This window comes from Alligator mississippiensis, chromosome 14 (genome assembly GCF_030867095.1).
Source record: "Alligator mississippiensis isolate rAllMis1 chromosome 14, rAllMis1, whole genome shotgun sequence".
NCBI lineage: Eukaryota > Metazoa > Chordata > Crocodylia > Alligatoridae > Alligator > Alligator mississippiensis.
In genome coordinates this window covers 42,664,608-42,678,430 of record NC_081837.1, presented here as the reverse complement: position 1 = coordinate 42,678,430, position 13,823 = coordinate 42,664,608, and positions in this window count along the sequence as shown.

Below are 13,823 nucleotides of genomic sequence, written 5' to 3'. Positions count from 1 at the left end.
GGATTCCCTTTTCATTCCCCTGCAGCTCAGGTGTCTCCGTAGGGGTCCTGCAGGCTGGCATCCATCCAGGGAACAGAAGTGGCTTTCCCCAACCTGTGCCCTGCTCCCTTCCACATAGACCATGGGGAGGGCCCTCAGGCAGGGTAAACCAAACCCCACATAGCAAGGGCTAAATTTTTTTATATCCAAATATTCTTCCAGCCAGTGCCGCATGCCCTGATCCCTTCTGAGAGCGAATCCTGCAGAAGGTGCATTTTTGTTCCCAGCTCAGGATGCCGTTTGCAGCCAAGCTGGGACAATAAAGCCAGAGTCGATTGCTCTGGCAAAACAAAAGCTTTTCCCCAAGTGTCACAGGCCAGCGGAAAAGCCGTGCGCGGTGGTCGGAGGGGAAGCGGGGTGCTGACCTGAAGAAAGGTCCGGGCCGGAAAAGCCTGAGCTTAGAGTTCAGGAAGTTTTCTGTTTGTGTAAACACTGCCAGGCCCCGCTTGAGCCACACAAAGGTTTTATTATTCCTGTCTTATCAAATCATGGACACTCCTTCCTTGCTGATCCTACCCCCCAACTCTTACTTCCAAGCACCTTTTGGTAAAAAAAATAATCCAGACCCCAGCTGCTCTTAGAGACCTGTGCCCCTTGCTGCCTGAAAGCCTCAGATCCTTTAATACCAGATGCATGGCTGCTCCAAACCCCAGAATGGGTTTCTTCCCCTTAATATAACGGGGGAAGGGAGGAAGAACAGTACAACCCGATAAGGGCTGGCATGTAAGCAAGGCGAGCTGGATCAGCAGCAGCATTGTGGTCCCTGGTTGCATGACATCCGTTTCCTCCATGTAGCCCTTGTCCTCTGTCCATCTCAGCATGCTGTACAACAGGGGCCAGCTTCATGATCCCTTGTGCAGATGGGAAAGCCTAGGCATGCTTTGTCCTGGCTCTGGGTTGTCAGCAGAGCGATGACACCTGCTCCAAAGCATGCATCATCGTATTGCAGGGGGACACAAAACACGTAGTAAGGATGTCATGTGAATATTCACTGGATCCTGCTTGCTCTGCTCCAGTGTTAGTTAAGCCCTGCTGCTTCCCCATTGCCTAGCAGGCTCCTCAGGTGCTTTGAGTCAGGACTGGGGCCCTGGATTCCCCACACCCATTGCTGCAGCTAAAACAAACTGCTGTGGCAGGAGCTCGAGACCCAAGATGGGCCCATGGCAGGTCCATGTCCCCTGAGGCTCGGGCGTGGGCTGGGGACCTGTAGCAGACACTCAGCTGTGGCTTATCCTTTGTGTGCATTTGTCACGTGAGCCTTTTGTAGTGAACGAGCATCTTTCCAGGGGCTCCCATGCCACTGCAGTCCCTGCATGCCTAAAGGGAGCCCGCGTGTTGCTCCTGTAGGGACAGCAGAGGTCATAAATGAGAGGTGTCCGCAGGTTCTGGGAAGAAACTGCTAATGGCATGGAGCCCGTTAATGCACTGCAGCCCCTGATGGCTCCCAAACCCTCTGCTCCCTGGCTCCAGCCGTTTCCTTTTCCAGGCATGGGAGCATGCGTGTCCCACCCATCGCTTGGCGCTCGCCGGGTCACTCCGACTTCTCCCTGCAGCTGCGAGACCCGTGGGTGGAAAGGCATCGGGGACAGCGCAGGGGCGATACAAGGATCCACTATTCAAGGCCTCCTATGCAGGGCATGACCCCTTTCCTCGAGCTCGTGTGCAGAAAGCCTCCGGCGGGTCTGATGAGGAAAATAATGATTAGCACCAAGGTTCACAGGCTGCGTCTGGGAGGAGCTGCGTGCATGGTAATGATCCTCTCCATGCTCCTGGGCTCTGTGGGGTCGGGCTGGGGCAGCCTTAGGAACAGAGATCCAGGCGGAGAAGCGATAATGAAGAGACGGGGGCACGGCTGCAAGCTGCGTGCAAAGCAGAGGCTGGGCCGTCGTCCTCCTCTGTGCCCTGAGAGAGGTTGAGCAGGGACAGACAGTTCCTTCTGTGAGCACTTAATTAGAAGCGCTTTGCGTTGGCAGGCGCTTAGATGCTCCTGAGGTCTGGCAAGGAGGTTGGCGGGGGAGCTTATGGAGAACTGAGGCTCCAGTCTCATCAGTCACACGCCTTTAAGGTACAAGAGTGAGAGCAAACTCCAGAGAGCCCGTATCAACCCCTCCAACAAGCTGCATGGGCAGCCCTAGGCCGGAGCCAGGTGCCCAGATGGTGAGGGCTCTCGTCGCCTTTGGCCAATGCTCAGTCCCTCCTTCCCGTCACTGAACTCAGCATATTTAGTTCCACTGAGCCTGGGTATTGTCAACACTTCACAGCCAAGACCAAAAGGCATCCAAGCCCTTTTGCAGGAGCCACACATGGAGGTTGCTGCCAAGCCGAAGGGGAGTCTGTGGCTGGCGAGCTCCAATGCTCCGGCTGGGGAAACAGCTCGGTTTGCAGCACGGCGAGCGTGCTCCAAGCACCGGGTTGCTCTCACCTCCCTATAGCGCTCTGCAGCTTCTCACTGCTTTCCCACTTAGCCCTGGTAAATCATTGTGTTACATGGTCGCAGGTTTGAAAGGTGAGCACCGTGTGACAGGTGCTCGGGTGCTGCAGGGTTTCAGTTCTTAACTGCAGCCGGCTCTGGAGCCATGGGTGGTGTTTAAAACCAAATGGATAACGCTTTGCCCTGCTCTAGCACCTGCTTGCTGAAGTGCTGTGCAGACATAAAGCATCACAATGCTTCTGCCAGGCAGAGGTGGCCATTCGCAAAGGGAGACACGGGGATTCAATGATTTGTCCAACATCCCGTGACTAGAAAAGAACTCAGGAGTCCTGAGACCTGGTCTCTGAATCCAAGCCCTAAGTCCCTTCTGCACTTTGAAGTCAAAGGTTCAACCCCTTTAGAAATAACAACCCCCCCTTGGCTGCATGTGCCCACACGACCTTGCTCTAAGCTGCAGGCACCTGGCTGCAGACAGTGCCCAAAGTGCTGAAATGTCATTGCAGCGACTGAGTTTTAATTAAGCTGTATTAGTACTTCTCTCTGATGGAGCTTCTTAGAGTGGTGGAACAAAAAGCACAGCTCAAAAGCACTGCACTTGCACAGAGGGGCATGAAACCACCCCCCCCACCCCGCTCTGGCATTTTGCAGGAGCATGCCCAGGGCACCTGGCTGTAGCTTCAACCTAGATACACAAACAGGTTTTTTAAAGCGAGTCTGTTTGGCTTGAAATCTGTTCAGGTAAGACTGGTCCCTGCCAGCCCACCTCATACACCTGGGATCCATGTGCACAGGCCATTATCCACGTAGCCTCTCCCTTCCTACCCCGTGCCAGATTCCCCAGGATTGTGCCTCAGGCTGGCCTGGGACAGAGCCCGCGGAGGGGAGCATGTCTCTGGGTATCTAGCACCTCCAGAGATGCTCGGGGAGTTGCTGTGCATCACCACGTGGGCTGGGAGCCAGTGTGAGAGCAGCGCTTTTCCTCCGAGCACTGCAGCCCTTGGTAGTTTCACGCCGATCCATCAGAGGACTGACTTTTATTGAGTGTCTCTCTGATCTGGGTGTGCCGCACGCTGATCGAACACGACCAGCTTTTCTATTCCCTCTGCCCAGCCCTCTTTGCATTAACTCACTTGTATTGTGTCACAAACGGGTTAGCAGGAAGAAGCCATTACACCAGGGGAGCAGGTGTGGATGAACTGATTTAAGCCTTAGAAGAAAAGGAGGGGTGTCTCAATAGCAAGGCTGGGATTCACAAACCAGAGTAGGGCAGAGCTAGTGAAAAAATACTCAAAACACATTTTTTAGCATTTAAAAAAAAATTAAATGGGAATTCCTGCAAGAAAAATAAATCCAGTTATTGCCCCAAGAATATACCAGTTTGCCACAATGGGGAAAAATGTTTCCTTTTGGTTTGCAGTTGTCCTGAGGAACACAGGAAATAGCTGAATTGTTCTTTATCCAAAGAGTAAGACTGAGTTCACTGATGACTTGCATCACTGCCCACTTGCTATGGAGAGGCGAATTTCTTTCCTGAAAGAGGAGAGGAAGTGATGAAGGGACCAGGTATGAGTATGCTCGATGTATCAGAGCTGGCACGAGTGGACTGTCAAGAACATTAGAGAACAGAGACCGATGAGTGGACCAGGGATGCAGGTGTTCACATTTCCTCTAGGGTTGCACCCTGCCGGATGCCCAGCACACATGGAGGCAGTGTGACTGGAAGCGCAGACAAAACCATTGAGGTGTTAGAGGACAGGGTCGTATCCTGTGCTGGCTGCACATAGGGTCTTTCAGGTGGGCAAGAGAGGTTTTGCTGCAAGCCTGCATTTTGCAGAGAAGGGCCTGTCCAATGCAGCAGAAGCCAGCAAGCAAATGAGGCACGCGGTAGGCTTTGCGGTGACCTTTTATCTCAATGTACCCACACAAGTATTTCTGCCAGTGCCACCAGTAATGCCTGTCCCAGTGTCGGTGCCACTGGCTGCATAACCCCTCCATGCGGACCTGCTGGAGGACACGCACACAGGTCTAGTCTCGGAGCACAGGGGCTGTGGAGCTCCCCCTTTTCAGGCCCGTCACCATCCCAGATATGTTCCTGGAAGCACTAGGAAAGAGCCAGAAGCACAGCATGCTCTGTGATCGGAGACACCTGTTGACTTGCAAAGCGTCTGACTTCAGCTTGTGCCTGAAACACCAAAAAAAAAAAAAAAAAGCTGGGGGAAAAAACTCGGTACCTACTAAAGGAATCGAAACTGGTGGAAGAGGTGGTATCTTTTATTAGACCAACTAGACATTTGCCAACAAATTATTATATTTATCTGCAAGCTGAAGGGTGTGTGCCCAAAAGCTTGCAGATAAATACAATAATTTGTTTGCAAATATCTAGTTGCTTTAATAAAAGATATCATCTCTTCCATGAGTTTTGATTCCTTTTGCCTCTAGACCAATACAGCTACAACCTGGAGAGCTGCACCCGCTTAAGACATTCTTGATTCGTATCTCACCCCTCCTCATGGAGACGGGAACATTGTTTTTTTCATTACTCTGATTCGGGGGGCAGCAATACACACCCGGCTCATTGGGATGGCATGTCTGCATGTCCATCTTGTTGGCAACTTTGGAAATCTCAGTTGAACTTTTTTTTTTGCATGTGTCTTAAGCATCATCTCTCTTGTGCATAGAAATGCAGTCGATTCCCTTTCCTTAGAAAACCAGCGGGCTAAAATAAATCCGCCCCATCAGGCCGGTATCCGCCCTCTGTGGAAGAAACAATGCAGCTCGGGATGGGATACATATCACAATGCTGCCATCTGCTGAGGGCGTTTGGCCAGCACAGATTTAATCCTCAATATTTTTGTGATTCCCGTCAGAAGCTTCACGGGCTGGAGATGTGATGTTCGGTCTCCGTGTCCATGGCAACCTCCCCAAGAGATGCGTCTCTAGCGTGGGATATGCTGGAATAGGTAGTAAGCGCAGGTGAGGTGGTGACACGCAGCGAAGGGGTTAGAGGACATGTGGAGTGCCGGTCTACTCGTGCTCCATCCTCTTGCTGTTGACTTGCTTCACTTCCCTTTCCTCTGCCTTTGTATGGGAGTATGGAGGGAGCTCAGTCTGAAACCATGAGCTGGAGACAGGATGGACAATGGCATCTTCACTGCAGCCTGGATTTGAACCCAGTGTTCGCTGAGGCTGACCTAGCTTGACCCCGGGCAAGTCATGTAGCCTAGGTAGCAGTAGGTGATGACGATAGTTGGCATAAAGGTTGCTTCAGCTGCTACTGCATATCATTTCCCTGTCCCTCCTCACGGAGAAATTGTGACCCTATTGAAATCAATGAGAGTTTTCCTACTGACTTAAGGGCCACGCTGGCCTCCTGCATGGATGTGCCCTTCGGCCATAGTGTTTGCCGGTAAACTGTGCCGGGAGGGACCATCAAGTGAAATACATGAGTAAGCAAAGGAGGGCGGTGGCTGGACCTCAGCCACATGGCCCAAAAGGAAAAATTAAAGTAGCAAAACCCTGGAGATTGGGCAGGGGACAGGTTCCATCAGGGGATTTTTCTTTTGCTCACAACTTGTAAATAAACTTCATCTCGAACAATTGTCTCATTTATTCCACCGCTTGTCAAGCCCGCAGAGCTCCCCAGTGCATTACACGGAGCCAGCTGGCCTCCTGTAGACAGCCCAATGGCTGGGAACATCTCTGCCACCCTTGATAACGGGTAACATTAAAAAATGTATTTCCTTCCTCTTTCCTCCTTTCCTTGCTCCTCAGTCAGCACGAGGTGGGACAACATGTCTCTGTGCGTAACCCCTTAACATTTCCCTGCTCTTTTCCAGCAAGGGAGAGTGAAGCACTGGTGCCGCCCCCCCCCAATAATTATATTCAACAATGTTTTTATTACCTGCACTTCACAAGAGTTTTAATTCCAGCTCTTTCATCTTCTCTTGCAAATCTATTTAATTTACTGGTGCTTGGATTTTGTGGTAGCAGAGGTAAATGGGATTATCTGTCCCTTGAGATAAGCTGATGAAGATGAGAGCTGAGGAACTGGGTCTGAAAAAAAATGAATAAATAAAATACACAAGTGAATATTGCTCTCCATTTAACCCCGGGGGATGGAGGCAAGCACAGGAGCTCATGTAGCTGCATGCAACAGTCAGTGAGAAGTAGCACTCTTCAGTTTGCAGAGCAGACATCAGAGGTCTGTGCCCAGTAGCAGCTGGTAGGGTTTGTCGTCCTACTGGCTATCTGCAGAGGGGATTTAGGGCCAGGTCCTAATGCATCTTAGGTGCTGCAATAGCCAAGAGATTTAGGTGCCTTGCCTCTGGAGAGGGATCCACGTCAGCAGGGCTGGACTTTCAGGCTTCCTGCACCGTGAATGGGGAGACCCAGGTGCTTCCTAAAGGCAGTACAGAGTGCCAATTTGGCTGCCTTTTGAGTGACCACAAGCAGGTGACAGGAGCAGTAGGTACGGGCTCCCACTCCTCCTTGGAGCGTAGGGATCTGCCACAGGGCTGCGAGGGCAGAGTTTTGGGTCAGGATCTGGTTTGCTCAGAGGATGGTGGGTTCTCCCCTTTTACCCGTACTCTGGAGGTAAGAGCACGTGCCCACAAACTCAGGCCATCTGCATCTTGAGAGAGTTCAACTCCCATCACCACGTCGCAGGATGCAGCCCTGGTCCCATGAGTTGTGTGCTCTAGGCTCCAGCACGAGGAGTGTGGGGTCCTTACCGTCTTTGCCCAGAGCCTCGTGTAATGGGATGTACAGGATGAATCCTCTCGATGCATGTTGGGCCTAGAGCCCAGGTCTCGGACTCTCTGGGTACGTGCTCTCACTACCGGGCAAAAGCTGAGCACCAATTCAGCTTTCTTCCCCGCCTGCTTTGTGGTGGGCTGCACGGGTGCCCTTAGGCCCTGACCTTGCCTAAGGAAGCTGAGCTTTCCGTTCTCCGTTGAGGATAGCAGACCGTGCATGTGGCTGCTTGTCCTCTGCCTCCTCTGAAGTGCTCGCAGAGCTCCTTTTCTGTAGGCCATCAGAGCCGGCAGTTCTCCAAGCAAGCTGCAAGATTTATTCTCTGCTTCCCACTAAAATTAATGGCAGTCGTGTGTCGACATCCCCCAGGTCAGCTCTGACAGTCTCCGTCAGAGTAAACGCATCTGTTGCCTTTCCCATTTCTGCAGCTTTGAGTTTTCTTTGCAAAGCAAATAAAGCTCCATTAAAACTGCAAAGCTGCTGTTTTGCCTGGCCGTGTCTCCCCTGCCCAGACAGCTGTGATGGGACCTTTCCAGGAGGACTGAGCAAGGAAGCTGAGACTTGAAGGGGCCACGAAGACTTCCCAGGCTTCAGATGCTCCCTCCAGAACTGGGGTGTGGCAGATTGGCTGGGGACAGAGTTGGGAAAGCTGCACTGCTGATGCCATACACTTTATTTCATGATACGGGGGTTGCTGATCAGGTCCAGGACCCTTGCTGGCAGTCTAGCAGATGCCTTTCAAAATGGCACATGGCCTAGCTTCCAAATAATGTTCATGTCTTGCAGCATTTACAGTAGGAATCGCAGGTCTCCTGGTCACTGGTTGCAGTCTGCGGTAGAAAGAAGCTGCCTAACAAGTGCACCCCCTTTTACCATTTCAGACTGAAGGATTGTCTTTTTGCTCTGTGTTTGTACAGCGCCTAGCACAATGGGACCTGGTCCATGGCAGGAGCTCTTAGACCACCTTGGTACAGCTGATAAACATGGTCATAGTTCTTCATTTCTTCATGAATGTGTTCCCATGTGTTGAGATGCTGAACTCATGCTTCCCCCCCCACCCCCAAGGTAGAGCAACAGGTGTGGATGGTCCTTTTCTTTCCAATAAATGACGTGTTTATTATATTTTACTGACACGATCTTTGCATCGAACCAGACCCTACAGCATTAAACCTCTTGCTCCCAGAGTGGCGGGTTCACACCTAACGTGCCAGGAAAAGGATTCTTGGAGTATAATTAGCCAGCAAGACAACCCCAGAGAAATGAATATTCGATAGAGGGAGTGAGAACTTGAAAGTGTTAAATAATGCACCGTGCTCCCAAGCACAGATGTCTGCCTAACCCGTGGGGCAACGTGGAGTACTAAGAAGATAGAGAGCAAGCTCATTATTTTACAATGGAGAACCAAGGAATAGGGTAAAACTTAAGAGGCAGGCAAAGCATTTATCATCACGATCCTGAAATATTTCAACCATTTTTTTTTAAGACTGTAGAAGATTAGAGGGCTGGAGGGAATTATAATAAGAGGTCTGCCAAAAAAATTAGCCTGAGATTTAAAAAGTTGACAAAACTTTCAGCCAAATCTGAAAGAAAAACCCATTTCTCTCTTCTTTAGACATTGCCTGTCTTCTCCAGAAAAATGCATCCATTCTCCCATCCAGGGAACGGGATGCTGGAGCACGTCTGCTCAGTCCTCCTCTGTTTCCAGTTTCTGTATTTGCCAAAGGCAGCTCAAAGACCCCACGTCCTTCCCATGTAGGCAGCTGTGGTAGGTAGCACAGGAAAGGGGAGACCCGTGAAGGGGAGAGTGTCGAGACCCCGCCATTGCACCCACAATTCAGTTGTGTCCCAGTTCAAGCACGAGGCGCTCGGCCCTGTTTTTAGCGTGGTCTTTGCACTAACATTTACTTCTCAATTCTTTCCACCTTTGGCGCTAGTAAGTAGCTCCTTCGTCTCTGAGCAGACATGTTTCCATCTTCCCTTACCTCCCCTGAAACTCAACTCGCTACGAGTCCCTTGGGCGTGCTACTCCAACAATGCGATTTTCTTGGTTTCACTTGCAGTGGTTTTGACCTTTTCCCTTCAACTCAGTCAGGAAGGTTCTGCGATTTCCTTCCGTCTCCATTTCAGGCCCTCTGGAGAAATTGCAGAGAGGTGACCCACAAAGGTAAAAAGAACATTGCCTTCCTTTTTTGCTTCTTTACAATATACAGAAGATCTGCAAAGGTGGTGGTGGGTGGCTTTTTATGCCTTAGAAATATTGAACCTATCAAGTCCTGACTCCCTTTTGTGGTGGACCTTTTAAGGGACTGAAGTGAAAGCTTTGTTGGCTTTCCCATGACAGGAAAGAGCTGCCAATTAGACCTGCTCTGAGCAAAGAGAGATGTCAAGATGCTTGAAAGGGTGGGGTTAGCCAGTGGTTTTTATACCGAAGGGCTCCCAGGGCTGCTAGCAGCAGGGGAGCTGAACTGTTCCTGTGGAGGTGAGACATGTTTGAAAAAATACGACACAGAGATTCAATGAGACACAGCTCTAACAGATAAGTAGGCAGCTATGCAAGGGCTTGAAAACTAATACAGCGAAAGCATAAGACACGTATACAGTATCAGCATTGGGCCTGGCAAACTGCCCAACAGAGGTAGGTAGATGTGCAGCAGCATGCCCAAAAAGTGCTGTCCAGAATAACGTGCGCTGTAGGCGGGGGAACCCCAGATATGTGTCAGAATCAAGGACTTAACCACAAATTCTTTGCCATTTGTGCCAAAGATGGATCTCAGCACTGCATAGAAGTGATGCAAGCACCTACTCTGGACACGTTCAAGTTGCGTTTGGATGATTATCTTGCTGGGGTGATCTGACCCCAGCTGGCTTCCTGAGGGCAGGGGGCTGGACTCAATCTCGCGAGGTCCTGTCCAACCCTAATGTCTAGGAAATCTAGGAAATCTTTGGTTGGCAGAGACCCGAGAGGTGCTTGCTACAGGCAAAACCCCAGAGCGCCACTCATGCACATGAGCCCATGACCACCTGGTCAAAATGCACCAGGACCGGGTGATCCCCATCTTCTCTTCCACCAAGACACTGCAGCACCAAATCAAGCTGTGGTTTTAAAAAATAATAATAAAAACAGGAGTTGTCTAGTACAGCTGGTTTGGAAAAGGATTTTCCTGCAGGAAAGTCCAACACTTTGACATGGTTTTTTTTTTAATAGAAATGACAATTTTAAAGTGTCTTATGCAAAGGGCATTTTGAAAAGTGCCATTTGAAAATATCTAGTTGTTGTATTTTGATGACGCTTTGACAAATTACCCTAAATAGGCTACTGGTAAAATAATGTAAGAGTTGAAATGCCAGCATAGCATTACAGGCTTAAAAGAGGCCATCCAATACAAACCACTGCAGGATACAGGATGGGTTTTCCCTAGGCGGAGCTTGCTGAAGAGGTTTGATGGTTTCCCATTGAAAAAATGACCTGTGAAAGGTTTTGATTTGAGGAAATGTGTTTTTTTTCCAGCCAAAACCGGTATTGAAAGATATATATATATATCTATATCTATATATATAGATATAGATATGGATAACTATGGAGAGATGTGGATATATATAGAGAGAGAGAGTAAATTTTTATTTATTTTTAACATGCCTAGCTTTGTGTTTGTGGAGAAAAGCTTGAATCCTATTATGGCTTATGTTTCTGAATGCCTTTTACTTGCATTGTATAAGATGCCCTACAGGCCCCTGCTGATGGTTAGACACCCAATGACTTTCTTTTCAGGTTACATTTGTTTTTTCTCCTTGTAAATTAATTTGACATGTTTGTTGAGCTTCCCTTATTTATTAGCTATTTCTAGATCTGTAACTTGAGGCACCGTGGTTTTTTTTTTTTTCTTTTAAATACTTTTCCCCTTGTTTGTATCCTCCCTGTTTTCTTATCTCCTGCCTGCCCCAGAGGCTAGATGCTGCTTTGGCAACCTGCTAACATGTGGAAGGATGATAAGCTGTCTAATTAATAGATTAATTGGTGGTACAAGTTCTTAATAGTCTATTACAGGAAAATTGTTCAGATTTCTTCTCTTGTGCAACTCAGTTTATGGAGGATTTATAAACGTGCATTGAACTGTCTGTGTGTGTTGGCTAGGGGAGGCCACTGGGGCCCATGGTTCTGGGAGAGGAGGCTGGCAAACTGATACGGGCATTGGTTTTTCAATTTTTTAAATGATTTAATGGCTTTAAAAAATAAAGTGGAAGCAGCACTAGTGTGTCAGGGGCATAGAGGGGCTGTGACGGGGCTTGCGGCAGACCCTCCGGTGCCCAGGTTTCCCAGACCGTCCCTGAGAGTCCCAAGGGACTCCTTGAGACTCTGTTGGAAAACCCCCTCCCTGCACTTGAGGATCAACCCACCTGACACAGCGATCGCCTTTGCCTCTCAGCACCAACAAGGTTAATTTTGCAGTGCGAGCCGAGCGAGAATACAAATGCATCCAGCAGGAACGGCAAAAGTAAATTAGACCGAGCTGTACTCTGTTCCCCCCCTCCGGAGTCTGCAGTTCGTGTTGTTGTCTGTAACCCACACAAAGATCTCTTTCTAAATTTATCGCAGCATCTATCTGCAGGGAAGGAATCCAGCGCTCGGTCCAGCTTAGTGGGGTAGGCTGCAGTGGGGTGGGCAGGGCCAGTTCTGATTTAGCCCCGGGTGTGAGAAAAGTGTCCCATGGTCACGGATGACGGCAGGGGGGAGCTGAGAAGATCGAACTGGGAGGGAGGGCAGGTGTAATGGTCTCAGCGTGTTTGGCTCAGCACTAGCTGTGAACCTCCTTCCTGGAGATGATCCTCTGTGGCAATGCAGCACAGAGCTAGAAGCTGCTGCCTCTTCCCAGGGAGTTGGATTCGCTCTCACAAGGCCCCGTGCAATCTCCTCGGAAATTTCCACTGAGCTCCCTGCTCCTGTACGCGGGCAAAGAACTGCTCAGAGGCAGAGGCAGGCTCCCACTCTTCTGCAGCACTTGTGTTTGTGAGCTCAGCACCAATCGGCCACGCAGCACGCTGCCCTGCCCTGCCTGGCTCCATCTCTCATCTTACCAGGGCAGTGCTTTTCTGGGGTACGCTGCACCCCTGCCCCATCTGCTCACTCCCAGACCCAAAGTAGCATAAGCTCTGCCTCATTGACACACATGCAGGGTTTCATCAGCGTGCCCTCCTGTTGTGTTTAGCAGCTAGCATGTTGCATGTCTCAGCACGGTGGCGGTGTCTCATGACAGCATACGTGACCTGGCGTGTCTCAGCACGGCAGCAGTGCGCTCACGTCGCCTGGATGCTGGCTTGTCCTGTAACAGCCCACAGGAGTTGGGTTTCACTGTGTTTGTGCCCGTGTCTTGGGTTCACGGCAGCAATGCAAATAAGTAATGCACGGACGGTATGCATAGAGGCACATGCAGTGTGGCTGCAGAAATGTGCGTGGCCACAGTTGCGTGCACGCTTAGTGCGTAGTGACTGCTCCCCCCATAGACAGCCACCTGAATGAAAATGAAGCAGGTGGAAGGACAGCTTGACTGACCAGAGCACAGGACAGGTAAGTTGGACTCTCTTCCCAGCTCACCCATCAGTTCCTGATCCAACTGTGGCCAAAGTCACTTCATCTGCCTTGTGTTTCAGTTCATCCTCTGCAGAGTAGGGAGAATGCTTCTCTACCTGGCAAGGGGCTGCCAGGATTAGATTGATTAATGATTACAAGGTGCTTTGGTAATCCAGGCCACACAGGCTATAAGAGCTCTAGAAGGGCAGAGGGAGAGTTGTAGATGCATGTTCTGGAGGGGCGTGAGGAGCTCCTTCACCACCCTTCGGGCTTTATCCACACTCAGGTCCATGGGACAGACCCAGAACAAAATGCTCCTGATGCGGCACGCTTGATGCAACCGTGATTTCAGTGCATAACCCTTTACCCGTCAGACAGACACCGCAGCATCGGAGCAGAGCAGAATTCGTCATGTGCCCCCGGGGAAACTTGAGAGCCGGTCGGTGTTTGTTGTCATCCCAGCTTGCAGGATAGAAATTCGGACTGGTTGGGTTTGGAAAGGCCCAGAGGTGCAGTTTGCTGCTTGAGGAAGATGTGCTACCTCGCCCCTCTCAGCAGAGCGGTGCAGTGCGGTTTGTTGGCCTGGCCCCAAATGTTTCAGTATGAACCTGCGTTTTCCCACAATGGCCCGTGTGCCTCTGGGAGTTGTAGTCTGGGAGCCCGATGTTTCGGGGATGAGTGCATCTCCCAGAATGCACACTGCTTCATACAACGCCTGTGCTGCGCCGTGTAGTTTGCTTTGTGGAAAACCTGCACTGCATTTGCAGAGATGTAAGCCTTCAGTCCATAGGAGAGAACGAGGGCCCTACAGCAGGGACGCCATAGAGGCCCAGCGCGGGCTGTGCAAGCTGGCCTGGGACTATGGCATTGATTCGGGCAGCTAGCCGAAACAGAAATCCACACTACCGTGATTTTGCTGGTGCTGGTACCCACCTCGTGAGACTAAAACTAGCATGAGTGGGCCCACACATGCTGCATTCCCTCCTCCTGACTGCAGCACATCACTTCTTGGCCCTTTTTTTGCCTAAGATCAAG